This window comes from Melospiza georgiana, chromosome 1 (assembly GCF_028018845.1).
Source record: "Melospiza georgiana isolate bMelGeo1 chromosome 1, bMelGeo1.pri, whole genome shotgun sequence".
NCBI lineage: Eukaryota > Metazoa > Chordata > Aves > Passeriformes > Passerellidae > Melospiza > Melospiza georgiana.
In genome coordinates, this window is record NC_080430.1 from 118,974,581 (window position 1) to 119,001,881 (window position 27,301).

General features: G+C 40.5%; 1 long non-coding RNA gene across 3 annotated transcripts in view; it reads left to right on the plus strand.

Annotated features, from left to right (window-relative positions):
* Positions 1–2,375: 2,375 nt before the first annotated feature.
* The window catches only part of LOC131085547 (uncharacterized), a 180,596-nt gene continuing 155,670 nt past the window's right edge, over positions 2,376–27,301 (plus strand). For all 3 annotated transcript variants that reach the window (XR_009114661.1, XR_009114660.1, XR_009114662.1), the window contains exon 1: positions 2,376–2,843. This is a non-coding gene — a long non-coding RNA (uncharacterized LOC131085547). The remainder of the gene's footprint in view (positions 2,844–27,301) is intronic.

Consider the following 27,301-nt stretch of genomic DNA (forward strand, 5'->3'; position numbering starts at 1 on the left):
TGGGTCCTTTATCAAGTAATTACTTGAGAAAATACTTTCTGAAATAAGGTAAAAGTGCTTAGGAATCCGGGTTTTCCTTCCAGGAACTTCTGTTCCCAGAGCAGGGGTGAGATGCTGCTGGGTATTACCTCTCATATTCTACAGATTTTACCCTGAGTATTCATGTTTCTTTTTTCTTCAGCTCAGGGTAGAGCCCTTTTGTAAGAGATTGAATTTCAAGAGTGTTGTAATTTACACAGATTATTTTACTGCCACTAAAAAGAGTTTATTATTTGTGAAAGAATATAACGGCTAGGATGGAAAGAGTCCTTTTTATACATTGTGGTCATTGATTGTTACCTGTGCAAGTGCTCATCTAGTTGTCAGCTTTGTCAGGCACCTCTGCTGCCTGTGTGCCAGCCTCTGCAGCAGAGTTCTGGCCCAGAGCTTTGCTACTTAACCAGCTCAGCAGCACTCCTGGACTGCTGCAGGTTTCTGACTCACAGCTGGATCACATCTGGGAAGTTCAAAGCAGGATCAGTTCACATCCACTGGGTAAGCAAACAAAAAGATGCATCTGACATAATCAATGTGTCTGCAATGGGGTTGAAAGGAGAAGATTTGCCTCAAATTCATGGATTAACAGCATTATAGGAAAGGAGGGGATAGGATTTTTGGTGCCTCAGGTGTTCTGTAGAACACTAAACATCCCCTAACCTTCATGCCATGGTTTCATGTCCATAATGTGGACTCTCCTTTATCTAGAAGGGGTGAGGAAATAAATTAATTGAGCATGCAAATACTGTTAAGTTTAACAAGCTTCTTTTGTTTCAGGCTTTCTGACACTTAGTTAATCCCAAATCAGGGTAATTATTCCAGCTCTGTAGGCAGAGTCTGGAAAAAATGCAAGAGAAGGTTTGAGAGGCTGTGTTCTCTCCCCTGTCTGAAAAAGCACAGAGAATAGGGTTGATGTCTGCTCCCATTAACTAATTGTATTCGTCTCCTACCCTCTTGCTTTCCAGTATCAAATACATTGAAGTGACAGGTTTAAATGTGCCAATTTTTTTCCCCTCTGTATTATCAGCAATTCTTGTATGAAAATTGCTCCTTCCAAGCCTTCAGTCTGGAAAGTACTACAAGTAATGCCAGTAAACCAGAAAGATTGTAGCAGCTGGGCCCAGCTTAAAGAAAGAAAGATCCAACTTCTTGCAAACATGAGAGTAAAAAGATTTAATCTGGAGGGAATGTAATACATACATCACTCTTATAACTGTGTCTTTGAGAACAAAAAATTCCATACAAGGAGCCATTATTTAATCTTTTTTTGGACATTCTGCAAAGCTTTTTTCCCTGATACTGGTATGCAGTATCTGCCTCTAAGAAGCTGATTAAGTAATGTATACTTGCAATCTAGATGAATAAAACCAGCCTGACATTCAATGGATATGGACTTTTATAGCAAAGAACCATCATTGTAAGCTGAAGGCATTTGAGAGGTTTGAAATGTGGAGCTGTCTTAATATAATTTGGGCAAATTTCACTTTGAATATTTCAAAAACCCTTTCAGATTTTCTTTTGTCAGATTAGGATTCGATATCTCCAAGTTAAATCTGACATGTTATAAGAATTATCTGTATTTAGATGGGTAGAATTTAAGGTGTGAGCCTAGTTTAGCAAAATGAGAGCAAAGCCATTTCAAGCTACGAGGTTGTTAGTAATAAAGTGTTTGTATGGCTTTACAAAAAATAAAATAAACTTCCCTCCTGTACGTAAATTAGCCTACCATCTCAGTAAAAATGAGCTGGGAAAAAGTAAAAAAGAAAAGAACAGTTGAAATGTAGAGGATGTTTTTATACTGGCAAGAATATGGGAAGACTGGAAATGTGATGGGTTTTGGCATGTTTCCTGGAGGAAGGGGATTGAGGTAGGTGACAGTGGGTGCAATCTTCAGGCAGAGTTAGGCTGAAGGTGTCAGTGGTACCCTGGCAGTTCAAGGAGAAGTTGTCTCTCAGCAGTTTAGATGCATCCTGTGTGAGAAGTGGACGTGGACGGTGTGGGACACCCAGCGCTCTCAGCTTTCACCGCCAGATGAGTGAGGTGACTATTTCGGTGTGTACATCTGTGCTGGGCTCAGACAGGGCTCCACAAATGCACCCACAACTCTGATGTGCAGAGCCAATAGGGAAGGGTTATGGCTGGTCCTGGGCGTGACAGAAGCTGCTTAATTTAGCGCCATGAGAACATCCCTGTGTGCGAGGGATAAATATAGCTGCCGGTCTGAGAGGCATCGGGTTCGGAGCACAAAGAAGACAAAGGCAATAGAGACAAATTCTGTGGCTAGTGTGGAAATATTCTCTGCTGTCATTCCATTGACCTCAGGCACCAAGTCTGCTTTCAGGGGGCACTGAGGGACTGTCACTCAGCCGTGTGTGCTTCTGCCAGGAAGCCCCGGAGAGGGGAGCGCTGCTGGGGGATGTCCCTGCTCAGCTGCCTGCCCCCACACACTCTGTGCCTGGGAGGTGCTTCCACTGACTGCGAAGTGCAGCACTGAGGGGTTTTGCTTTTCTCTTACATTGGCACCTCTGTGTTTTGACCGAGCACTGCAGATTTCTATTATCCTCCCTTTTTGTACATTACTGACAATAAATTATATCCTCCAGAGTTCTTTATTTGTGGGAGGGCAGATTCTGGGGTCTGCTTTTGCTTCTTTTGAGTGACCTGTTGACTTCTGTGGCTTGGAGTTAGGTCTCTGATGGAGTATTTGTTGCTAAACTTCCTACCAAGATGCTGAGAGGCAGACAAATCTTTGTCAGCTGTGTGACAAGACACCCTGATATTGCTGCTTTGCTGCTCACCCGTGCCAGGTAATGACCATTATCTGTCCCTGGGGCCTGGCAAAGTGCGATCTAGAATGCTTGCCAGAGGCAGTACAGCTCTCCAGCTTAGTTAATGTGTTGTGGAGTATTTTCTGTTTTAGCAGAAACATGTTCTCTCTCTGGGACTGTTCCCATAGCTCTGAAGTATTTGTTACAGTTGTTTTGTTAAAGATACAGTTGTTTCATGCAAAGTGGTCTGGCTTTGTAAGAATCAAAATCCACACCTATGCAGTTAAATACACATCAACCCAAAGCTGATTACAAAGATGATAAACCATCTTTAACGTTTTTTCATGATGTTACATGTAGCTGCAATGCAAACATGAAGGGGTGCTACTTATTCCAGCCTTGATAAGCAAGCATTGAATTGCACTTTGAGAAATTTGCTTTTGGATGAAGATTTTTTTTGACTCTTTAAAGCTGGCACGCTGTGTGATGTTGTGAAAATACCACATGTTCACTGACTGGGAAAGGAAAAAATAGTTTTTAAGAGGGATTTACAAATATAATGAAACTTCTAAGACATGACAGCAGAGGGAGCCATTGAGATTTGGTTTATTTGGTTCTGTTTAAAAAGGGAAAAAGGACTTCAAGCTATAGAGCAATATTCTCCTTCACATTTAATTGAATTAAAATGGGGAGAGGGGCGGGGGTGTTTCAATCCATGCTAGGTCAATCCATTTTACTCTAGTGCCACTTGTGGCATTGAGATACTTCCAGATATTTGATTATATTAACGTTCTGGGCACCTTCCTAAGGAAATTCTGGGAACACAACTGTGCAGCAAGCAATAACCTCAGTGTGTCAAATGCATGAAGCCCCCACTGGAATGTGCAGTGTTATTTATTAAAATCTGTACTATAAATCCGTGTTATTTTTAACCTGTGTCACTGGCCTCATTTTTTACATCTACTGATATTTCTTTCTACTGTTTTGTGTTTACTTCAGTCTGTATACTCCCATATGTTTGCACTGTGCCTGAAGCTGTGTGGGCTTTGCAAGAATGTTAACAGAAGTTCCCGAAGGCAAGCTATGTGTGCACAAAATGTTTTTCTGTATTTTCAGAAATCTTGTTAACTGATAGGCTGTGGCAATTGGCTAAGAAGAAAAATGAGTTTAAATTCTTATTATTGACTCTCCCCATTACCTGCTGGAAGCCACAACAAAGAAATGAGAGCTCACAGTGCTAGATGGTGTCTGCACAAACACCGCAGCACGTGGTCCCTGAATCAAAGGGTGCAGCACAAACTGTGGTGTGGGAGGAGAAGTGGAGGGGGGAAGATGAAGTGAGCTGCCTGTAGCAGATTGATGCCAGTTTGGGTTTTACTCCAGGCATCATAGCTGCTTTAAGCCAGAGCTAGGTGATAGTGCTTGTATTAGCACCTGTATTTGCCATCCCTGCTGCATTTAGTTTGCACCAGGACTCTGCCATCATGCAATACTTTTTTCAACATTGTTACCTAATGTTGAATAGCAGCAGCAGGAATTTCACATTACCCTTCATGATGATTCCCATGTAGTTACATCCTGAATGCACATCAGCCTCTATAAACAGCTATTTTTCTTCAGTTCACAGGTGTGGTGGGGTTTTTGTGTTTTGGAGGTTTCTGTTTGTTTGTTTTGAGGTTTTCTTGGTTATCGCTTTGTTTGTTGTTGTTGTTTTTCTTTTTTCTTGTGAAAACATCTAAGATGCAATGCTGATTCGATGTTTGAATCCTCCTCATGTACTTGAGGAGAGATTTTAATTTCATTCTTAGCTTAGTGTCTCGCCTTCACAATTGTTCTGGTGTACTTTCTAAAGCCACTGAATGCTCGCTGACAAACACAGATATTGGAATGGACCTTGGACCTCAACACACTTCTTTTTTTAAGCATTTGCCTATGTGGGCAGGGAGCAAGCAGATTTGTCCTCTTATCAAAGGATGCTGAAGGCTTTCAGTTTTGGATGTGAAGAGTGGAAACTGCTATGTCCCTTAAATGATGGTTCATAGCCATTTTTTCAGTGCACAAAATTCTGCATAGACCTGTAAGAGTTCAGTGCAGCTTACTTCTTTAATAACAATAGATTTAACTGGAGATTGTTAGGCATCTGTGGAAAGAGATTTAGCTGAAGACAAAAACGCACTTGGAACCAAAGGCTGTGTTCTCAATTTAGCAAACCTAGACTCTCACACAACTAACAAAAATGAGAATCCAGAGACTAAATTCAAGTGGAAGTGAGAGTTCATGGACATGCTAGATGCCCTAACTGCAGCTAGGCAGCTTTATATTGTTTTCATGCTAGCACTACTGCTTCTCTACTACCTGCAGAACTAGACCCATCACGAGCAGGGACAAATTTGCCAACCCCATCAGTTCTGTGTAGTGGCCACCTCCCTGCTTGTCAGCGCTGACACTAGTCCCAAAACATAGAAAATCAGATGGTTAGCTAAGCTTCCAGAGGTTTTATACATAATGTGAGCTCTTTGAAGTGCATTGTGTATTCACATCTGCTGCTTGCAACTTCCAGGTCCATGGGAAGCCTTTGTGGGGTAGATGAGACGAGGCATGAGCTGCTGCACAGAGGTGCTGCGAAAAGAGGAGTTTTGGAGTCTTAATCCTTCTCTGCTTTCTGGTCTCTGGCCTTAGAGAGTCCCTACAGCTGGGCTGCTCTTAGAGTGACCTGTGCCTCTGTGGTGCTGTGATGTGTTGCATCTGCATCTGGTCCTGCTCATACCAGTTTGTGAGGTGCATTCAAGTTCTTATCTCTTCCCTTAAGAGGTTAAATTCTTTGATAGCTGCTAATTGAGCTAAAGATCCACGAGAAGGGAAGAAATTCATACTTGCCAACAGGATTCCAATCACCTGAGATGTGTGTTGTTTGGTATGATATGGCACTCACAAAAAATGACTGCTTTCTTTAGACAGAAATAGAAATTCTTCTTATTTTGATGGGTGTATTAGTCCTTGGTCTAAACACCAAAATTATGCTTCTGGAAAGAAACCTTATACATAGTTAGAGCTCTGTAAAGAAAACACAAACAATTAAAAGCAAGATTCTCAGCACTTATAGAATCTTAAGTTACTGTAAGTATGGCACTGACTTAAAAATAAAAGCATAGACTTAGATTTTACCTGGACTTGGGTATTTCCTCGGAAATTGAAACATCAAAGCATGAACTTGTTCTTGCTTTTGAATTTTCAAAAAAAAATTAATTAACAACCAATAGCTTGTGATTTAGGCTTATCAAAATTTAGAGTAAAGCAGAATGAGTATCCTCTTAATTTTTTAAATTTAATAATTGCTACAGTTGTAACTTGATGGGATTTTGCACTGGACAGCAAAGAAGGAACAGTAAGCTCTTGTCCTTTTAAAGACTGATCCTTCTGAAATCTAATAGCAACAATTTATCTCCCTTAGCAGATTTTCCACTGCTGTTCATTCAAATGGATGTGCAAATGTCTGGGGACATTAGATTTTTGGTTTAAAAAATAATATTTTTTTTAACTGCACCCTAAGACACCGTTTGAATCAAAATTAAAAATTTGCATTATGTGTAGTAATTACATTTCAAATTCTATTAAACCAGCTAATTCTTCAATTGAGATTATAAATGTTTTACTTAAATGCATAATGCCTGAATTCAAGCATCTTTTTAGAAGTGTATTTTATTTTTTCAGAAGGTCACTGAGACCTTTTATGAGTCATTACAGATATTCCTAATCTCCTTAATGTTTTTATTTTGAAATTTTTCTGATGTTAATAAAATGAGGTTTGCAAAAGAAAAACTTTTTTTCCTTTTAATCTTATATTGTATGTTTGTGGCATTAGAGAGTGTTTTAAACTAAAACAACCTTCATACAATCCTTATGGTTTGTTTTTCACTCTTGCTCCCACTCACTCATTCAAATTATCCATTTATTTCATTTATTTCTGGAAGGTGGGCCATGTTTGTGTCTTCCAAGAAAAATTATGACCATCATTCTTTGTTTATGGATCCTTACAGTTGATTTGAAACAGCTCTTGAGTTTAAAATGCAGGTATCTATTAATCTGGTGTTATAGGAACTTAAAATTAATTTAAGCATGTAAGTTAAAAAGAAGAAAAAAATTAGGAGAAAAGAAGGCCAAGGACGTTGGATTGCTGTTTTTAAAAACATTTGGGTTAATACGAGAGTTTCCAGTATGTAGTATATTAACCTCTCTTTCACTTCAGTTTTGTTTCTATCATTCTTTCTTTTCTGCAATCCCATAATGACATTCTTAATTCCAAGACACAGCATCAAATGAAAGCAGGGGCGCCCTGCATGTCTGTCCACTGTAATTACTTAAAGATTGCTTTTGTTTTAGCGATGGGTTGACCTTCTGAAGTTCCAGCTGTCATGCAGTAATACACATGACAAGGAGGTATTATATGCTATAGCATCCTTCAGCTTCCCATGGGCACTTGTCCCTCCTGATTGCCATTCACATGTCTGGAGAGTTCTCAGTTACGGGTGCTGAAATGATGAAGTAGATGCAGAAACTCTGTCACTTCTTGCAAATGTAATGTCTGACCTTCATAGCTGTACTCTGCCATTGGGGACCAGAGATAAACAACTCATCCTCTTGGCACTTTTGTTCCTGTGGGCAGATGTGCACTCATGAGATCATCAGGTTGTAGTCACTCTATGAACTCTGACAACTTAACTGCTCATTCGGAAGGCTTTAAAAAGAAACAACAAACCAAACAAACAGCTGAGCAAACCAGCTTGTGGCCGTGCTTGTGACAATATTGCTTGGTGTCGCACACAGAAGTACCAGCCCACTCCACAGAATGGTCCCTCATGGAAGCACACACCTCTCTGTGTGTGAACAGTGGTCACTTGTTGTGGATATTGAGCTGTGGCTGGCTGTTAGGTGTTTGAAATAGATCTTCAGGCCTGAAACAGAATGTTCCTCTGGTGACTGGAGACCTGTGCTGCTCCTCAGGAAGGCTGAGAGCTCCCCTGCGCCAGTGATATCAAAGGTTACTATGCCTGCAACTACATTTCTCAGAGGTTATTACTCAGGCCATGTAATTTTTATATCCTACAACTTTAGTGCTATTAAGAGAGACTGATTGATTGTTACTTCAGGGGCAGTTGAATGAAGTTTGGATCTGTTCACTCTCCCAGAGTGCTGTTAGTTCATTATAGAAATATTTGCTTGTAACCAAGTTTGTATTAATTTGATTCATTCTGGCTTCAAAAATTTTTTTTTTTTTCAACTGGATAATTTATAGATATAAAACAAAGTATAAGAATGAAGTTCTCAGTCAAATGGCATTCAGTTGGCCAAGCACAATATGATACTATCTACCTTCAGAGATCTGTTTTCTTCCTCTGATTAACAACAAACAAGAGATCTAAACTAGTAACTCCTGAGGAGTTTATAATGCATTTCATATTAATTATTGCTGTTATACTTGTTGTGAGAGATATGTTATTTGCTTGAAAAAGGATATGGTTAATATGCAATTAGGATGGCTTCTTCCTGAATAGTTCATGTAGGGACCTTTTACTGTATAGTAAACCAATAATTTCCAAAAAGTGGGATAGAAGATCTCCTCTAGTAAATTGTATCATGTTAGATATCAGGTTATAGGGTTCAATGGACAGAGTAGGAGTTGACATGTCATGAGATGCTGTTTTTACATTAGATTTGAGATTATTACTTCAGTGATTTAGGCCTTAGATAAGCTCCTTTCTAGAATGGCAGCACCTCACAGTTTGGGGAGTGAGCTGATCCTTCTGAATGAAAGATGTTAGAAGTAAATAATCAACCAATAATCCACACTTGTTCTGATGCTGAAAAAGGGTTAAAGAATAATATATTTAATCCAGATAAGTCTTTTTAGTGTTTATTACACTTTTGAGTCTTGTTTTTCTATTAGGTATAGAGCTTGGGAGCCTGTGTGGGCAGCAAGTGAGACGGTGCTCTCCATTACACCCAAAAAAGTCCCTCAAAGTTTTAAGAAGAAAAAGAAACTGCACAAAAGAGGAGGAAAAAAATATAATGTAACATTTTCAAGTTTATATATTTTGAATATGGAAGATAATTTCTGAGTTCCAAGGCATGTTATTTATCACATTCAAATTGGAACTCAGGGGAACTTCAAAAGATACACTGCTTAAAATATTATTCAAAAGAAAGTGTAATAAAAAAATTGAAAGATTAGAAGTTAGTCACAAATAATCAGAAAAACAAGACTTTCCCCCAAAGCATATCTTTAAATATTAACTAGACTCACTTTTGATCTTCATGCTTAATTCAAATTCAGGATAGATTCCAGACCCAAACTGAAAGAAAGTGCTGATATTTTTCTCCCCTCATTTGCAAGATCTCTGCTCAATGCCATATTGCTTGTTTACTTCTCTATGATGTTTCATTTATCTAGTTATGTTCTATAACACACATGCTTTAATATTTTATAATGGAAACTGGGCTCCTGGGTAAAGAGAAGGCTTCATCTCTTGAGATTGCCTAGATCATAGGCCAAAAAAAAGAAAGCCATGCTTTCCTCTGACTTGAATGTGAATTAATACCTCAGATTTCATTTTGGCATCGACTACCCACTCTACATGCTATATGCTCTGTTTCCCTTGCTCACTCTCTGACTGTAGATCATCAGTGTTCATTTCAGCTCTTAGATTTTCTACTTCCCTCTTCATTTTAACTTCTCTAAAATCACTGGAAATCCTACCCGCTGTCATTTTATTTTCTAGTTCTGTTCTAGTTTCCATTTCCTGCTTCTTTCCTTTGTACTCCCTGCAAGCAACTCCCATGATCTCCTGATAATTTCTTTCTAGTTCCTAGCAGGGATAATACTGACTTTGACTACATACCCTTTGGAAATCCAGAGTAGTTTCAGCTTTTATTCCTCTGTCCCTTCTTTTATATATATATTTTTAAATTTTTTCAGAGACTGGTGTTATTTCTATACTTGTTAACTTACTCTCTGTTGTCAAACTGCTTTCTCCTCCCCAGTCACCCACCTGTGGGATATCTATTCAAGAATGGCCAACCATTAATTGAAGTCCCTAAAGGGTCTATATTTTAAATCTTTGCCTTTTTATAAATACAAATTTTTTCTTTTATTCATTCACATATCTATATAAAGATATGAGTAATATATTAAAAGAAGACAAACTATCCTTTCTGTTATATATCAACTATTATATATCAACTGTTCCACAATCCATTTTTATCTTCAAGGGAGCTCTGCTTCCTTACTTCCTTCAGATCTATAAAGGGCACTATATTTTTGGGTACTGTCTTTGCCTCTCCTGCATGTTACAGCCAATTGTTGCAATTTTTTCCTCTTATTTCCAATCCAATTGCACACATAACTTTTTCTAATTTGTTATGTTGTGTGTTATAACGTCTATTTTGGCATGGGAATTGCTGCCTTACTTTATTTGAATGTCCAGGACAGTTTCCAACTTTGTCAAGATTTTTTTCTTCCCCTAGGCCATTGCTAAGACTTTATCACTTCTTTAGCACATTGCACACAAACTCCATTTCACAGCTCCTTCCCAGCCTACCCATCACTTCTTCCACTGTGAGTGTACCAACTTCTTCCTCTGAAGTAACCTAAGGTGCTGATCTCTTTCTATTTTATAATTTAATTTTCTTAAAAAGACCATCACTCGCTTTTCATAGTGCCATCTTATCTCTGTACCCTCCTTCAAAATCTTTATTTTTCTGCCTTTTTACGGTTAGGTGATGTGACCAGAAATGCTTATGCTGACCAGAGGCAGGCAGCTCAAGCCTTAGTCCTACCCCCACCACAAGGTGAGGTTCAGCTGGCTGCTGCCTGCTCTGAAGGAGTCATCCGTGCCTGCTGCCCATGGCAAGGAATGAGGGCAACTTGCTGCATTCTGTGGTGAGAATCACACAGGCTGCTCAGAGAAACTTCTTGCTATTGCTGCCAGGATGATTCCCTGGGCAACTGATGGAGGAGATCCTCCATTTGTGATTTCTTCTTCTGTTATCTTGGAAACTTTGCAGGTTCCTATATTTTCCTACTGCTAAAAGGAGCCTGCTGCATAACCTAGATCTTGTTGTAGCATAAATAATATAGATGTGTCAATTTACAAATTAAAGCTTATAGAGTTATAGTTTACAGATTAATGATTACAGAACAAAGATTTGTTTGGTTTTTTTGCTCGTTTCCTTAGGCACAATCTTGTTCTATTGAAAAATTCTGAAGACTCATTAAATCACAAAATCTACATTCTTTCCTAAAAGAGCATCACTGCATTGGCAGTAAATAGTTTGCTATAATTGCTATTATTATTACTTTGTTCTATCTACAAAGTTTAATTTTTAATCCAAAAATTTAAAAAATTTTAACCGGTTCTAGACCTGTGAAAGATGCTCTGCTTTTGGGGCTGATGCCCGAGGTTTCAGAACTGAATGTTTTTCCTTCTCATCAGTTAATCCCAAATAAATGCACAGGAAAACTCACTGCTGGTGTTCCAATCTGTATTGATCAGCTGACCCACCGTTTGGCTGGGGAAAATGAAAAAGCATTCACACTGTCAATATTTTTGTGCAAACAGCGTAGAACTTTGGCCCTCAAAGAGGTGCAACGAAGGTTTGCTGAGGTGTCTGTGCACGGATTGCTGGGCCTGTCACCAAAGGCTCCTCTGGATTTCATGGAAAACCTAAACTGACTAGTGAGAGGAAGAAAATGATGTGGAGTACTGAATTAGCACGACACTTTTATTTTCGTTTCTTCTTTTGATTGCATAGATTAACTGTCAAACAAAAAAAGGAAAGTATTATCCAGTAGGTCAGTACTTTGTAAATGTCACTTGCAGGTTCCCACCAGAGTCAATGGAAGCTTTTGCATTGTCTTTAATGAAGGAACATTTAGGACTTGATTTTTCTTGTGGCAAGGCAAATCCTTCCTAAAAGGGAGCAGTAACATCAATCAGTGCTGCTGATGCTGCTGATGGAAGTGCTGTGCTTTCCAAGCTTGTGGTGTCTCCAGGGGAACACAGGTGCCTTGCTGCAGCTCTGGATCTTGCACATGCCTTGCTTCCAGCCTTAACACTTCACGGTTAAAAGTACTGCTGATGTTTTACTTACATTTTTCAGAATGAAATGCGTGCCTTGCTGTTTGCCGGCAGGTGGCAGTGGTGTAGGAATGTTAGGCATGACCAGCAAAAAACCCAAGGGCTTTGCTACGGCTGTTTCCAGGCTGCTGTGCACTCAGTTTCTTCCAGCTGCGAGGGGATTATGAGCATATTTCTCCTTGGTCTGCATAAGTTGATTCATCTCATCAGCACTTTCTGATCAATTGATACATTTTTGAAAGCGTGTTTCTGGCAATTGCTTTCTAGTGTGTGAAATGATACCATCTTGGGCATTGATGAAAATGGATGCTAATGAAATAAACAGAAGCACTTTTTACATGGCCCTTCCCTAGTGACACAGGAGCATTGGGCATTCAAGCGTTTTTCCCTCTCCCAAACGGCCAGGAGAACATTTTCTGATTTGTATATTTGTCTTTAAAAAAAATCTGTTTGCATCACAGTGCAGGATTTGAAATCGACTTGTTCTGGTAACTTTTGATTTCTAAGGAAGTGTGGCTCTGCATTTATCAGCAGTGGCTTGATTGGAGGGGGACAGAACGAGCTATTAACGCCTTGTTTGCAAGAGTGGGTGTGGGTCTTGCTTCCACCTGCAATTCTGACTCCAGAGCCTCCTCCTGCTCCGGTCGGGGCTGGAGGGGTGTGTGTTGGCACAGTGTGCTCTGCTGATGAGTCATGCCCTCCAATGCACAGATCCAGAGGTAAGTAAGTGTTTTGGTCTCACACTGAAACCCCCCTGCTCTCTAAATCTGCACTCTACAAGTTAACTGATGTTTGTATGTTAATTAAAAACGATTAAAATGCACCCAATGCAAGGCCAGCATTGTTTTCATTTTCCAAATGCCAGGCATCCCAATACCTTTTTTTGTGCTTGAGCCTTTTCAGGATTCAGAATATTGACTGTTTTTCTGCTTATGTCCCTGATAGTGGGTGAGATGCAAGACTGACAGAATAGGGTGCCTCACAAATTTGGCTGCTGCCTCTGCTCTTCTTTTTACTGAAGAGCTGGAGTCTGATATCATGGTGACACTCTTTTGTGTAACATTTCATAAATGAACCAGGCATTTCTCAAAAGCTCCTGAAGTCGGCAGCTGAACTTCACTATACCTGGTCAGGAGCTGGCTTCCCAGTGGATGGAGGAAAGAGGCAGGTTGTTGGCTCCAGTCATGACCAAGGTCATAAGAACATCCAAACAACTCCCAGAGGCTCTTGTGGTATTGTTGTGTAAAGAAGTTTGGAACTATTGGTCTCTAGACTTTTGGTGTAGGCTTTTTGGTCGGATGACTGAATTTAGGTGATACAGATTTCTACCACCGCTAGGATTTTGAGTGAGGAAAATTAACTTCTGTAGCTGTTTCTCATAGTCCTAGAACTTAGAAAAAGCAAAAAACAAAACTAAAAAAACCCAACCAACCAACAAGCCAACCAAAAAACCAAAAACAAAAACCCAAAACCAAACCAAAACAAATAAAAACCAAAACCAAAACAAAACCCCCCAACTAATTTGAGAAGGAATTTGAGGGTCAAACAGTTGTATAAGTAATTGAATGAAGTGGGATGTCTAGCACAGAATTTTTGGTTTGGAGGGAAGCATGAAAAAAGAGGAGAAACTGCTAACTGTAGATCAAGCATGTATTTCTCTGTAAAAACCCTAACCTGAACCTGTTTTCTGACTGAATTGTAGTAAGTATATAAATATAATTTGCTTTTTAGTATAATTAAATATGAAACAAAATGCTTCTGAGAGACTCCATACTAGCAATGAAAGCCCTAATTTTATTTAAGTTTTCTGTATTTTCCTTATTCCCTGGGTTGGCTTCTCATGGCAGTACAAATCATGGCACTGCTATGTGGCCACAAGATCTAAGCAAAGGGCAACCCACTGAGGGAATATTGAATCACTGGTCCCACTGCTTGCTGGCATCTGAAATGTAAGAATCTATGGTTGCTTCTGTTATTTTTAAACTTCTATCATGTTTAGACAGGCAGTGCTAAGTACCAGCTGACACAAAAATTCCTTTGGTCTTAAATTCAGAATCTTTTTCAGGAAAAGATGTTTTCATTATAATCTTTTTCTTTTACCTGAGGAGCAAGAGGGACCAGAAAGTCTATTTGAACTATCATTTATCAGCTAAAGCCAAACATGTAATTGCTTATGTATTGTGAATTTTATATAGGTCACTGACCTTTCCGGAATATGCAATAATTAGGATTTTCTACTTATTTTGGTGTTTCATCCAGGAGGCATGTGGAGCAATTCTTTCTTCTAGTTGGTAGCCTGCAGGACATTTTGTACTTCAAAATAATTGAAAATAGGTAGAAAAATGAGGAGTTGTCAAAGATTAAATTAGTTCTTAAAGGAAAAAAATTAATTCTCAAATACAAGTCGTGATTTGGTGGTTGTTTGTAAGTGCTGAGCACGCTGGGGTTCTGGGATGGGGATACAGAATATTACTGCAATACAAATAAAGGCTGCTTGCACTTTAATGATTTAACATAGTGCTCACAGGGCCAGTGAGCTGCATCAGTCAATGCTTTCTGTAAATACCCAAAACTGTTCATGTGAATAATCAACATGCTTATGTAGTTCCAATATTGTTTGCTTTGTACTATACCTTTTAATTTTTGATGATGCTGCCATTTTGAGAGCGGATTTATGTAGTGTATTACAGAGGAGGTGTGTTGTACTTAAGATGAAAATGGGCTCACCGTACCCAAAAATGAAATAAGAATTTTAGCATCGTTTCTCTGTTCTCCATTAAAACCTATCCATGAACAAAAAAGGAGGTACAAGTTTGCCCATGGAAGAATATGTGTGTCTCACAAGTATGCAAGCATGCTTAGTCCCCACTCCCATGAAGGGAATAGGGGTGGGGAGGCGGGTAGGGACTGTACTTTTTCTGTCTTCTTGGATGGAAATGATACTCAAAATTCAAATCCAAAGGAAAATGGCTAACAGGTGTAGAAAATTGGGGCAGTGGAGGGAAGAGTAATAACCTTTGTGACTGGTTTTGTGATTATTTCATCTCTGTCTGTGAGGAGCAGTGAGGTCTTACACTTTCCAAATCAGTGAGGGAGCCGGAGGGGGCTGATGCTGTGTGACTAGCAGAGCTGGGACAGGGAAGCAGGCAGGGGGGAAAATCTTAGTTGTTGTTGGAAGCATTAGCAAGCAGACTGTAAAAAGCATGGTGAAAAGAAATGGGTGGCATTGCAAATAAAGGCAGATGTGCTTGCAATGGAATGCAAATATTTGATGGACAAGAAGAGCCTTCACACCATCAGCACAGGGGTCACACTCTCCAGGATGCCACAGGGACAGGGCAACGTGCAGGCACCATCAGAAAGAGCTGCCAATTTCCTTTCTTGGTGTTGGGCAAAGTACCTGCAGACACCTGTTGGAATTTTGTTCTTGCCATGATGTTACAGCTGTGTGAGATATGCTCATGGTTTGTGAAGGAGAGGGGACTTTAGCAGACAGGTAATGTTGCTATGTACTTTGTGTCCTCTTGATGGAAACCAGATTTTAATGAACCCAGTGATGTTTGGGAATGTAATAAACTCTACTAGAATATGATTTTTATGATTACCAGAAATGCCATAACATTTCAAGGTACTAGCTTCTGTGGACAGATTTAAGTGATTGAAAAATCTTTGAGTAGAACAGATGTGAACACTGGAACCAAATGAGAGCATGTATTTCTCACATCTGTCCCTTTAATTTTCTGCATTTTTGTGACTCTGTCTGGAATTGTGGGATGCTATATCTGTCATATGCCAACAGATGGCAACATTATAAGTCCATTTTTAAAGACAGAAATAACCAACCTCTCAGCTGCTCCAAATTTAGTCAGAAAAAAAAAATTAATTGCATCTTTCTATGGATGTAAAATAATTTTGTGTGCCAGTTAAAACCCCATCAAACTACACAGAAAATCCTCACCAAACCCCCTCCCCCCAATCACAAGTACAGTTCCTTATTTTTTAATAATTCTTCCAACACCTCTTGTATTTCATTGTTTTGCATACTTTATATTAAATTTAATATTCAGTGTTGTTTGACCTGGTTTTATTACGTTACCCTTTCATGAGTATGTATGAAACAATGTTCAGTGATGTTTCCTAAGCCTTTTGAGATCCCAGAAGTAATAAAACTTTAACGTAGATAGATATCTCAGGTGTTTTCTATTGGTTTCCTTAATGTGTTTGTATAATATTTTATCAGAAGCAGCAACAGCACCACAGAAGTCACAGGGTGAATTCTCATTGTTTCACGTTATACAGAAATCTGATGAGACGAGCCATTGATCCTGCTAGCTTAAATATGAGGCTTTATAATAAATAATGCTGAATGGGATTCAGACGGAGCCCTCCCAGTTTCTGAACCGAGCGTTTGCTCGGCTGGCTGCAGCTCTCTCGCTCGCACCACTGAGCCGCGCACGCTGCACTGATGGGTTGGGAGGCTCATGGCAGCTTCTCCAGCCTGCTCAGCAATTCAGAGAGCGACTCCAGGGGGTGGCACAGCAGCGCTGGGTGATGAAATGAGGTGGAAAGTAAAGATACCTCAAGAGGAAGACCTTAAAGTGTTGTGGTAGAGGTGTAGCCTAATTGGGGAAAATCTTTGGGGGATCACCATCTTTCTTGAAATTGTGTCCCTGCTTCAGAGCTTATTGATTTTTTTTCCTGTGCATCCATAGTTTTAAAATGTATACTGTAGACCCAGCAGACGTGATCTTTAGTGTATTATTCTAATTTAACACATCTTCATTGAAACAAAATATTTTTCAGGTAAACATCCTTCATCTATTTTGTAAGAATACTATTCCTGGAAATTACATTTGTGAGCAATCTATCTACAGGGATAATCTGCATAAAATCCAAGGTGTAGGCAGTCAGAAATAGGGGCAGTACTGAGAGCAGGGGCAAGCTGCTGTAGATGGGGTAGGAGTGTTGCAGGTGGATCAGCTCCTCCAGGTAAACTTTATGTATTAATATAGGTACTGTTTCTTCATCTTCAGGTGGGCAGATGCACAGGAAAGGTGTTTGTTTGAGGTCACATGTTTTACCAAGAGATTCTGAACATTTATAAATGAAAAATCCTTTACAAATGTGGAAGATTATTGCCATTATACTGCCCATTATTATGATGTGTGTGTAAGTGTCAGCACCTACAGCACAGTATCCTTGAACTGAAGAGTTCAAAGAATGTAATCCAGGCAGGACTCTTGATTTTGCTACAAAGCAAAGACTAATGACACCACTGTTATTTGGCTTTAGGCCAAAACCTGTTGCATTTCATAATTAATTGGCTTGTTAGCTCATGAAGAAGAATGCATATAAGTTGTGCTAAATGGTGTCAAGTCACTCTTAGGAGGCAGCACACTCTACCTCAAGGGTCTGCTCTTGAACTGTGGAAAGTCTGTGGAAAAAGTACTGCATATTTTGGATGGTTTAGGGCATCTGTGATAGCATCTGCTTTTCTTCCTGATGATTCTTAAATCCAGTTTCCTTCAAATATGAAACCACCAGCAGAGAGACTGCCCAAACCATGTAGCTGGCTTTGTCAATGTATTGCACTTAGAAATTAGCTGTTTCACCCACAGTTTCTCAGTAGGAGCTATGGGAAGGAGCTGTGTGGTGCGTCCCACACCTCCTCTGGGCTCTACACTTCTGCCATGTCCCATTTATGAAATCTGAGATGATCCATTCCTATATTCCCCTCCTGTAGTCCAGTTCATTCCCATTAGGGGACCAACAAAGTCACCCTGCTTCTTTTGAGCTGATTATCCTTAAAGTTAATACCTGTAAGTGAGAAAGGATAGTGCCTCTGACTGTGTGCTTGAGGACTGGAAAGAGGAGAGCACCCAGATTCTCTGGCTTCATAAAAAATGTCCCGCAAGTGCCCATTTCTGGGCACGGGCTTATGTTTCTAGCATCTGAGGAAAAGTTGCTGTGTTTCACCAAAGAGCTCTCTCATTCCTTTATGTATTTAAAGAGCTGTGTCTTGGATTTTGTTTGAAAGTGTCAATTTAGAAGAGAGGCTGTGCCATAACCAAGGCTTACTGATGCTGCACTCCATGTGGGCTCTATCTATGACTGTTGAGCATCACAGGGCAACTTCTGGGCAGCCTGAGGAAACAACCAGCCCCTTGAAAAACCCACAGGTGCTGCAGCTGCTCAGAAAAGTATTGATCTCAACCTTGTGAGAGCAGTGGTTCAACTTCATCAAAAGCCTGTTTCTGATTTATTTCAGGAGCAGTACATTATTAGACCCCATGAAGTGTGGGATTTGGCCCTTTTAAAAAATAGCTGGAGCTACTGCTCTGTTTTGGGACAGGACCTGAGGAAACTTGCAATCTGTAAAGGACCAAAGGACATTGATTTATCCTGGCAGGTATCAAGAATGAGATCCTTCTCTGTGGCACCCTTCAAAAGACTTGCTGGGAGAATGTAACGAAAGGTTGCCTGTGAGGGAATAAATTGTGGGTGAGAACTGAGCTTTGTGGCATTTAATTTAGAAATTGCAGTGCCCAAAAATCCACTCTGCTCTGCTTATTAGATGTTTTACTACTATATTTTGTTAGTTTTGGTGGCTCCCTGGGCTCAAATATTGTGTGAACTTGAGGACAGAGGGATGAAGATAGATTTCTTGCTGCTGTGACATGGTATTTGCATATGGTGCACACTAAGGAGGAGCTACTGGTAAATCTGTGATGAAACTGCACCTGAATGTCTGAGTTGTACCAAAGAGACTTCCAGAGCTTGTATTTGGAACAGTCCAAATCAATTAGGTGACCCTTCATCAAGGCCCTTTTACTTGCAAGATTTCTCAGTTGCTACTTACCAGCCTCTCACTCATGACAGAAAGAAGGCATCTCATCAAAGTGTCCCAATAATATATATATATATATAAATATAAATAACACTGAGCTGCACCAATAGTCATGTGAAGAGACCTGCAAGCCATGATAGCAATGTCACCTCAACTTGCAGGATACAGACCGTAGATTTATGCAAGTATTTAATAGTGGCTTGCCAAGAGAATCGGTACTCTTTTCAAAAGGAATCTTTCTTCGTGTCTTTTGATATTTAAAGAGCTATAATTACAATGGCAAAGCTTTGAATTCTTTTTTTTCCCCCATCCTTTTTTACACATTAATTTATGGACCAATCCAACATTACAGACAAGCTAATGAAAGAACCACACACTGCCTTTATAATTTTTTCTTCTTTTTACAGTTTCACTTGTGTGGATGAATGCAAAGTAGTTAATGCTATAAATAAGTTTAATGATGTATCTCTTCTCTCAATTGCTGGTTGTTGATGCTGCAGTCCTGCATAATAGGAAAAGAAAAGAATTGGATTTAAGTCTTTGTCTCTTTCTTTCTCATGCTCCAGGTTCTTCCAGCTACTAAATACAAGTATTGCTCTCTTAGTTCTATTCTATATATTTAACGTTCTCAACATGATTACCTCATCACTTCCCTTCCACTCTCTATTTTGGTATTTTTAGCTTTGTAAAAATATTGAAATTACATAAGGCAATTTGCCTCTGCAAAATCAGCAAAATCTGGAAATCTCCTATGAAATGATGTCTTTTCAGCTGGTCAGGGTTGGTGGTGAGCAGCAGCAGGTATAAAGAGGGAGGAAATTCCCTTTGTGATACTTTTACTACTGCCTCATGCAGCATTCATGTGCTATCAGACATATTGTGGGGAAGCCTGGGACTAGCACTTTTCAGGACTGAGAGTGACATTCAGCCCTGAACAGCAAAGACTGTGATACTTCTAGGTCAAGGAGTTTAATAAAAATCTCCTGTCACCTAAACTGAGGAATGTCTGGATTGCCTTTTGGAGTCTTTCTTTTAGAGTTTCTTAGTTGGGGCGCAATCCCCTGCTAAGAGGACCACACAGCTTCCAGGTTATTTACTTTGCTCAGACTGGAGCATAGAAAATGCTGAAATTCGCCTTGAAACAAGGAAGGTAGGAGTTCTACTGTTCCTAATGGTTATGTGGAAAGCTATAAATAACTTGCATAAAACTAAAGTTAGCCTCACTAACTATAATGGTGTTGATAGGACATGTTGTGATCTCTATGCAGGGAAAAAAGTACTTTGATCAGACAGCCTACATGGATAACAAAGCAGTTGATCTCATCCATCTCACATTTTTGCAACAGATTTGGGCATGATTTACCTCTGATGGTCATCTTGGGTGCTAGGCAGTAATTGCCACATAAGAGACATCTGCCAAGTGAAAGGTCTAATTGTGCCCTTTTATCTAAAGAAGCAACAATACTGTAAAATATATTCCAGGATAACTTTGAAAGCAATGAGCTGTTTTCACAAAGGATTGCAAAAAAACAGATTGCCCAGGGACCTGCCTGTCTGTCTGCAATGCAGATGCAGTGGGATGACTGCATCTTGAAAGGTTCAGGAAGAATATAAACTTTGGGATTGGGGTTGCAAGATGCTGTGGAACCAGGGTGTAGCATCATGGCAAGTGAAATGGAACATGGTTCTTCAAGGACCTGGGCTGACAGAAATGAGCTCTGTCTCTTTAGACAGGCATCCCATCCGGTTCACTTGAGAGGCAAATAGATAGCTTGTGCTAATCTAGAGAGAGACTGCAAAATCCTGGACTGCCTTGGCTAGATTAAAAAATTTTTAGAAGTAGAAGGGGCCAATGAGTGAGACCTGAGACTCCTATCCTTGAAGAGGTCCAGGTGCATCCTGGAGACTACTCCCTGTTGTTATCCATATCCACACTCCCTCTTTTCTTTGTTCCATTGCTAATTATTTCTTCTTTTGTAGTGTGGGATAGCTTCTATGGCAAGGGTGGAGGATGTCTAGACGGTTGGCTTGGAGAGTGATATTCTGCATTTAACACATAAACCTGCAGAGTGAAAGCAACTCAGCATCACTGAGCAGTTTCACAAAATAAGGCTTGTTTTCTCTCCTGCTTTCTCACCCTACAATGTGTTAGAAATTAGAAGTGTTTTCTGTATTCTGTAAGGAAAGGAAGCAGATGCCTGGTCCCAGAATGGGTCCTGGACTGCTGATCATGGGTGAAGCATGGTACTAAAGACCATGCAATGGGCAGAGCTATTGAAGATGTAGTGGAATGCCCTTCATGGTCCTTGAATATACGTGTATATTTGATTCAGGATTCATGAACTACACATCTAAATACTAGCTGCCTTTTGTGGACCTGCCTTGAAAGGATGAAGCATGAAACAGAAAAATAAGAAGCCTGCCAAAAAAGCTGGTTGGATCCTGGAAAAATGCCAAAAGAAATCCCAGATTTCTTGACCTTCTTTGTACGTTGTTCAGACCCAAGATACTAGATGCTCTTGGCCAAACCCATCAAACTGTGAGTCCTTCTGACATTGATGAAATTCTAACAGAAAAGACTTAGAAGCGCTACAAGGTGACCAAGAAGGAAGATCCAGGGAGCTACAGACCAAACCTCACTTTGGTCCCTGGGAATGAGATGGAGAAGCTAATCCTGGAAACCATTTCCAGGCACATAAAGTATCAGAAAATCATCAGGCGTAGTCAGCATGGCTGACTTCTGACTTGATTGACTTGATAAACTTCTGTGATGAAGCAACTAGTCTGATGAAGCCTGGACTTCAGTGAGGCCTGTGACACCGTTAAGGTGTCTCATAGAGAAGCTGCTGCTGCATGGCCTGGGTGGTGAGGTGGATTGAAAACTGGCTGAATGTCTGGCCCAGAGGGGGGTGACCAGCAGTGCAGTGTCTCGTTGGAGGCCAGTGACTAGAGGTGATGCCCAGGTTTCAATACTGGCTCCAGTCACGTTGAACATTTTCTTTTGTTGTCTGGATAGTGGGGCTGCGTGCACCCTCAGCAAATTTGCTGATGGCACCAAACTGGCTGATAGGCTTCAGAATCATGATGACATCCAGAGGGACCTTGACAGGCTGGAGAAACGGGCCAACAGGAGCCTCGTGAAGTTCAACAAGGGGAAGTACAAACTCCTGCATGATGGGAAGAACAACGTCATGCATTGGTACATGCTGGAGGCCACCCAGCTAGAGAGCAGCTCGGCATGGTCTTGGTGGGCACCAGGCTGCGTGTGAGTCAGGAATGCACCCTTGCTGCAAAGAAAGGGAGTGATATCCTGTTAGGTCAAGCAATGTCAGCAGATGAGGGGAGATGATCCTGCCCTCTGCTCAGTGCTGGTGACCTGGAAGGCCAGGACACATCTGGGCTCCCTCAGTACAAGAGACACATGAACATACCAGAGAGAACTAACAAAGGCCCAAAGGATGGTGAAGAGATTTCTCATACGACGAAAGGCTGGGAGAGTGATGGCTGCTCAGCCTGGAGAAGGCTCAGGGGGATCCCATCTGAAGTGAAGGTGCAAAGAGGACGGAGCCAGGCTCTTCTTCTGCTGCCCCGTGCCAGGACCAGAGGCAATGGCCCAAACCACAATGTGGGAGGTTGCCTTTGAATATCAGGAAATACATTTTCATTGTGAGCGTGATGAAGCCCTGACATAGGTTGACACAAGAGGGGCTGTGGATTCTTCATTTATGGAAATATTCAGAAGCTGTCTGGACATAAGCCTGAGCAATGTGGCCCTGCTCAAGCACAGGAGTGCGACCAAATGTCCCCAGAAATCCCTTCCAACTTCAGTTGTGCTTTGATTCTGTGAAAACTTAAATGAACTCCTGAACAAGAATTTATTGAACAGTCTCCTGCTTTGGGAAAAAGGAGCATGTATTTAGACTGTTCTCAGGAGATGTAATTTTCCATCTAATATTTCCCCAGGTATTTTATGGTCTTATGTTGATAATTATAATAGTGATACTTAACTCTTTCTGTAAGTCCAAAATGTTTTGAAATTAGTGAAAATAATAAAAATAATAAAACAACTCTTTCTGGTGAAAAGCAACTTATGGTTTATTTGTCTGAGATTCTTCATACAAAATAGAAACTAGGGAAAGTTTTAATCTGCATAACTGTTATGTTAAATTGTACATTAATTTTTACATAGTGTTCAAACTACTCCTGCTGCAGCCAAGGAACAATGGGAAAGCAGGTAATTAAACACCTGCAGATTTTCATAGATTTTAATGGAAAAGTGTGTAGTCTGGCAGATAATGTGTCTCTTAAGCTGCGTAAGTAGACTATTTGAAGTACTGTTAAAGCAGCACTTTTATTGACATTTTGAACACTTTTTCCATCAATGCCATTACAGATTAATTATTTTCAATTTTCTTAAGTGCCAAAAGCCCCACATTAATCTACCTCAGTTCATGTGATAGAAAAAGAAAGCTCTGAAACTTCTACAACCCTCTAACAGTATGTTATGATAATTATTAAATATTTAATCTTACCTTTAAATTCATCTAGATCAGGTATCTGTTAATTTTTCATTACTGGGTGAGAATTTTTAATCAAAAATGTGAAAATTGGTGGCCTGTATGTGTTCTGCTAAACAAATGTTTCATGAATCATATTCAACAAAAACTTTCCCTGGCTTCTTATGATTTTCTTTTTAGAATGTCATCTTTTTTGTGGTGGAAAATGATGTAAATTTGAGAGCACTTTCTGAAGTGAAAAGCAAAGTAGTTTGGAAATTTTTTTGTAGCATTTTTTTTAAAGCAGCTTTAATAATTAGTCTTAAAGTCTGGAATCTTCTACATATTGAAAGGAACTAAGTGCCACAGTTCTATTGAAATTCAATTATATTCAGGAGCCTGGTCCTTCTATAATCACTTTAACGTATCAGTCAAAATTAAATTGATCAGTTGCAATAGCTGGTATGATAATTTAGGAGAATTTACTACCAGTAAATGCTATTTCAGGAACTGTCATCATGTTCCAAAGAGAAAAAAAATATTCAGTAATTGAAGAAAGTCTTGGATATATGAAAATGTGTTCATTTAGCTCAGATCTTGTCTTAGGTAGAGCTGAGTTTTTTCTAAGTTTTGTCCTGAATGGCATCCAATTTGTGATATTTCAGGCTTCTTATTAAAAGAAAAATTTCCTTGTTTTCTTTCTGTATAGCAGTGACAAACCCAGTGGTTTTTAAGGCAAAGGTGCCTGAGCTGGAGAGTGGAATGATGCTGTAAAAATTTACGTATTTAGTGGCTGACCTGGAATGAACAGGCTGTGCAGTGAAACTAGAAATATCTGCCCATATTTAAAGATCCAGCCAATTTTAAGGCAAGGCTTTGAAGACAGAAGAACTTACTGTGAAGCTACAAGGCTTCCTACTCCCCCTTGCTTACACTTCTGCACTTCCATGCTTTTGTTGAGGTCAGTTCAGAGATTTTTGAATGTCGCCATGCTGATGAAAGTGCAAAAGCATTGAAATTGCAGCGAGCAGTGAATGATGCAGTGAACTTCTCCCAGCTAGCTGGACAGACTCTCTGTCTTTGGATAATATACTGAGGATGGGAAAATTTGGGCCTTTTGCTGGTTCAAGCCAGATGTGACCCATTTCTTTGTGTCTCATAATTGTCCATGTGACAAACTTCCCACCCCTCTTCTATATCCCTCTCTGTATCCATCCAAATCTTAAGGGGAACTTGAGCTTGGCTATGGTTGTGAATGTCTAGTACCTCCAATTTTCATATGACCAGCTTGTGGCAAGCTGTGGGATAGCTGTCACCTTTGTGAGCTGGAGTGAGTATGCTCTGGGCTAATGCTATGCAAAACCTACCTGCTGCTTTTTGTGCTCTGCAGGGCCTGCAAAGAAGCGGGCAAACTTCCCAGCTCCAGGCTCCGGGATGGCGTGTCACACTAGAAATAAAGGTGAGATAGCCTGTGCCTGCTTGAGGTCTTAAAGATGCAAGCAGGGAGATTTGGGCAGAACAAAATGCCTTTGAAATGCCAGAAATCAGAAAGAGCTGTGCTGGCATTCTTGTCTTCCCCTTGGTTGTGCTATGCCACGGGAGCCTAAGCCTGGCAGCATGGGCTTGTCTGGGTAGTAACTCTTGAACTGGTGTCAGCTGTTGGCTTCAGCAGGCCCTGGGAGCCAGCAGCCTCTCCCACGTCAGTAGGCTCTCTCTGTGTGCCGGGAGCATATGGCACAGCTCCCCTCTGCTCCCCATCCATCCTGCCAGAGCTCAGCCCCGTCCGGGCTGCTCAGGAAAAGCTCACCTCAGGGAGAGCTCACCTCTGCTGCCCAGGGAAAGCTCATCTTAGGGAGAACCCACCTCCGCTGCTGAGGGAGAGTTCACCTCAGGGAGAGCTCAGATCCGCTGCTCAGGGAGAGCTCACCTCCGGGAGAACACACCTCAGGGAGAGCTCACCTCCGGGAGAGCTCACCTCAGGGAGAACACACCTCAGGGAGAGCTCACCTCCGCTGCTCAGCTCTTTCTGCATTTCGAGCTCCGCGCATTTAGGTTGTTTTGCCACTACTTCGGCAGCAAAGCGCAGAGAAAGAGTTAAATGAGTCGGGCAGCGCGTGTGTGACCGTGGGATTGCGGAAAGGCCTGGCTGCTCCGGCTGGCAGCAGCTGACAGGGGACTCGGGGGGTGCGGGGCTGCAGATGGCACCGCGCTACCACAGCCGCAGCACTGACGAGCGTTTGCTGCGGAAATCTCTCGCCCTTGCCACGGAGACTGACCTTGAAATGCTGCAGAATTCCTGGGCTGGATTTCTGTGTGCCCGTACCAAAAGCCGGCGCTGGCTGGAGGCGTTTGCTCGCTCTGCCGTGCAGCGGCGTGCATGGCGCTGTGGAAGGGGCTGCTGCAGACTGCCCGAGAGCTGCCCGTGCCGCAGGGCTGTCTGAGGGGATGTGTCTCATTGCACGAGTCCATTCCCAGCTGCGACTGCCAATGTGATATCGTTGCCTTGATATGTTTAAAGCTTGCTTTTATGCCTCTCGATATCTGTTCCTTGACCTTCTAAAATATATCCTAACTCTGAAGGTAGACAAATAGAGAGAGAGTGAGGGTGCTTGTTTCTGCCCACCAAAATGATCCCCCATCCTACTGTTTCTCTGCTTATAACCATTTATGTTTGTTTCTTATTAAGTAGCATAAAAAGTAAAATTGAAAAAACCCCAACAACAACAAACCAAGACCCACCAAATCCCCCACCAAACCCAAAATCAGGAAACATGTTAAAAAAGAAAAAAAAAAAAAAAAGCGCCACATTTATCACTTGGCAGCACATTATAACAAAGACAAAATTTCAAGTCTCTATTCCTTGGTGATTTATGATGCGCTCCCGTACAAACAACCAGGAGCAACTTCCAGGGGGAAGGCAAGGAGAACAGAGTCAACTCAGAAAACTGACTGATAAGACTTCATAGAAAATAAGTCTCAGGAAAATGTTTCTCAGGAGAGACAGCAGACCTTTAAAGAAGTTACTCTGAGGCTACAATTGAAAGTAGAGGAAGGCTAGAGAGTAAAAAAAGCAAGTATGTCGAACTCCTGAATACTTTGATGACCTTGAGCAGAAAAAGGACTTGGGTAGATTCAGAGAACAGACCAAGTTGCTAAACATAAGTATAGAACAATAAAGTTTACCTGAAAGGAAAAAGACAAGGTCAATTAATCAAGATGCATATTGCATAGACTGTAAAGAATAACAGGAGATTATGTTATTAGTAAGAAGACAGTCAAGGAAAAAAAATATCACTGTTCAAAACAGAGAGAAAGCTATAAAATGTGATGAAGTCTGAAACTCTGGAGTTCCTTGTTTTAGTTCTCACCAAAAAAAGATGTTGCTCAGATTATTAATACAGTTAACAAAAAAGAAGGATAAACCAGAAGTATTTTGCAGATTTCAAGAAAGTACTGGTTAAAGAGTATTCAGAAGAGTGATTCATTCAATTCAAAAGTATCTAACATTTATCCAGAGCTCCTTTAGAGTGCAAGATGAAGCAAGTCCCAAAAAGTGAAAGGTTACCTTTGAAATCTCATGAATAGTACTTGGGGTTTTAGAAGTTTGGAAAAGGACAAATAAAATTTCTGTTTTCAGAAGGCATGAAAAAGGAGCCTGTGGGAAAGAAACGAATGTAATTTCAATTCCTGGTAAAATAAACAAACAAGCAAACAAACAGAAATGATAATATAGCTATTTGCAAGATATTAATGAGATGCAATTGAATCATGATGAAGAGTTGTTGGAAACAATGTGCATAAATCAGTCTAATATCTTTCTATTAAAGTGACAGATATTCTGGGGAGAGAGAGAACCATAGATATTCTAACTTTCAGGATTCAAACTTCTAATGTTGACTTGCATGATGTTTAAAATTAAGCTGCAGATTCACATTCTGGGTAAAACTACTATATTGCAGGTGTAAACACTGAAAAATTGTGCTGACAGTAGTTTGTTTTCAAGATAGAACATTGTGTTTT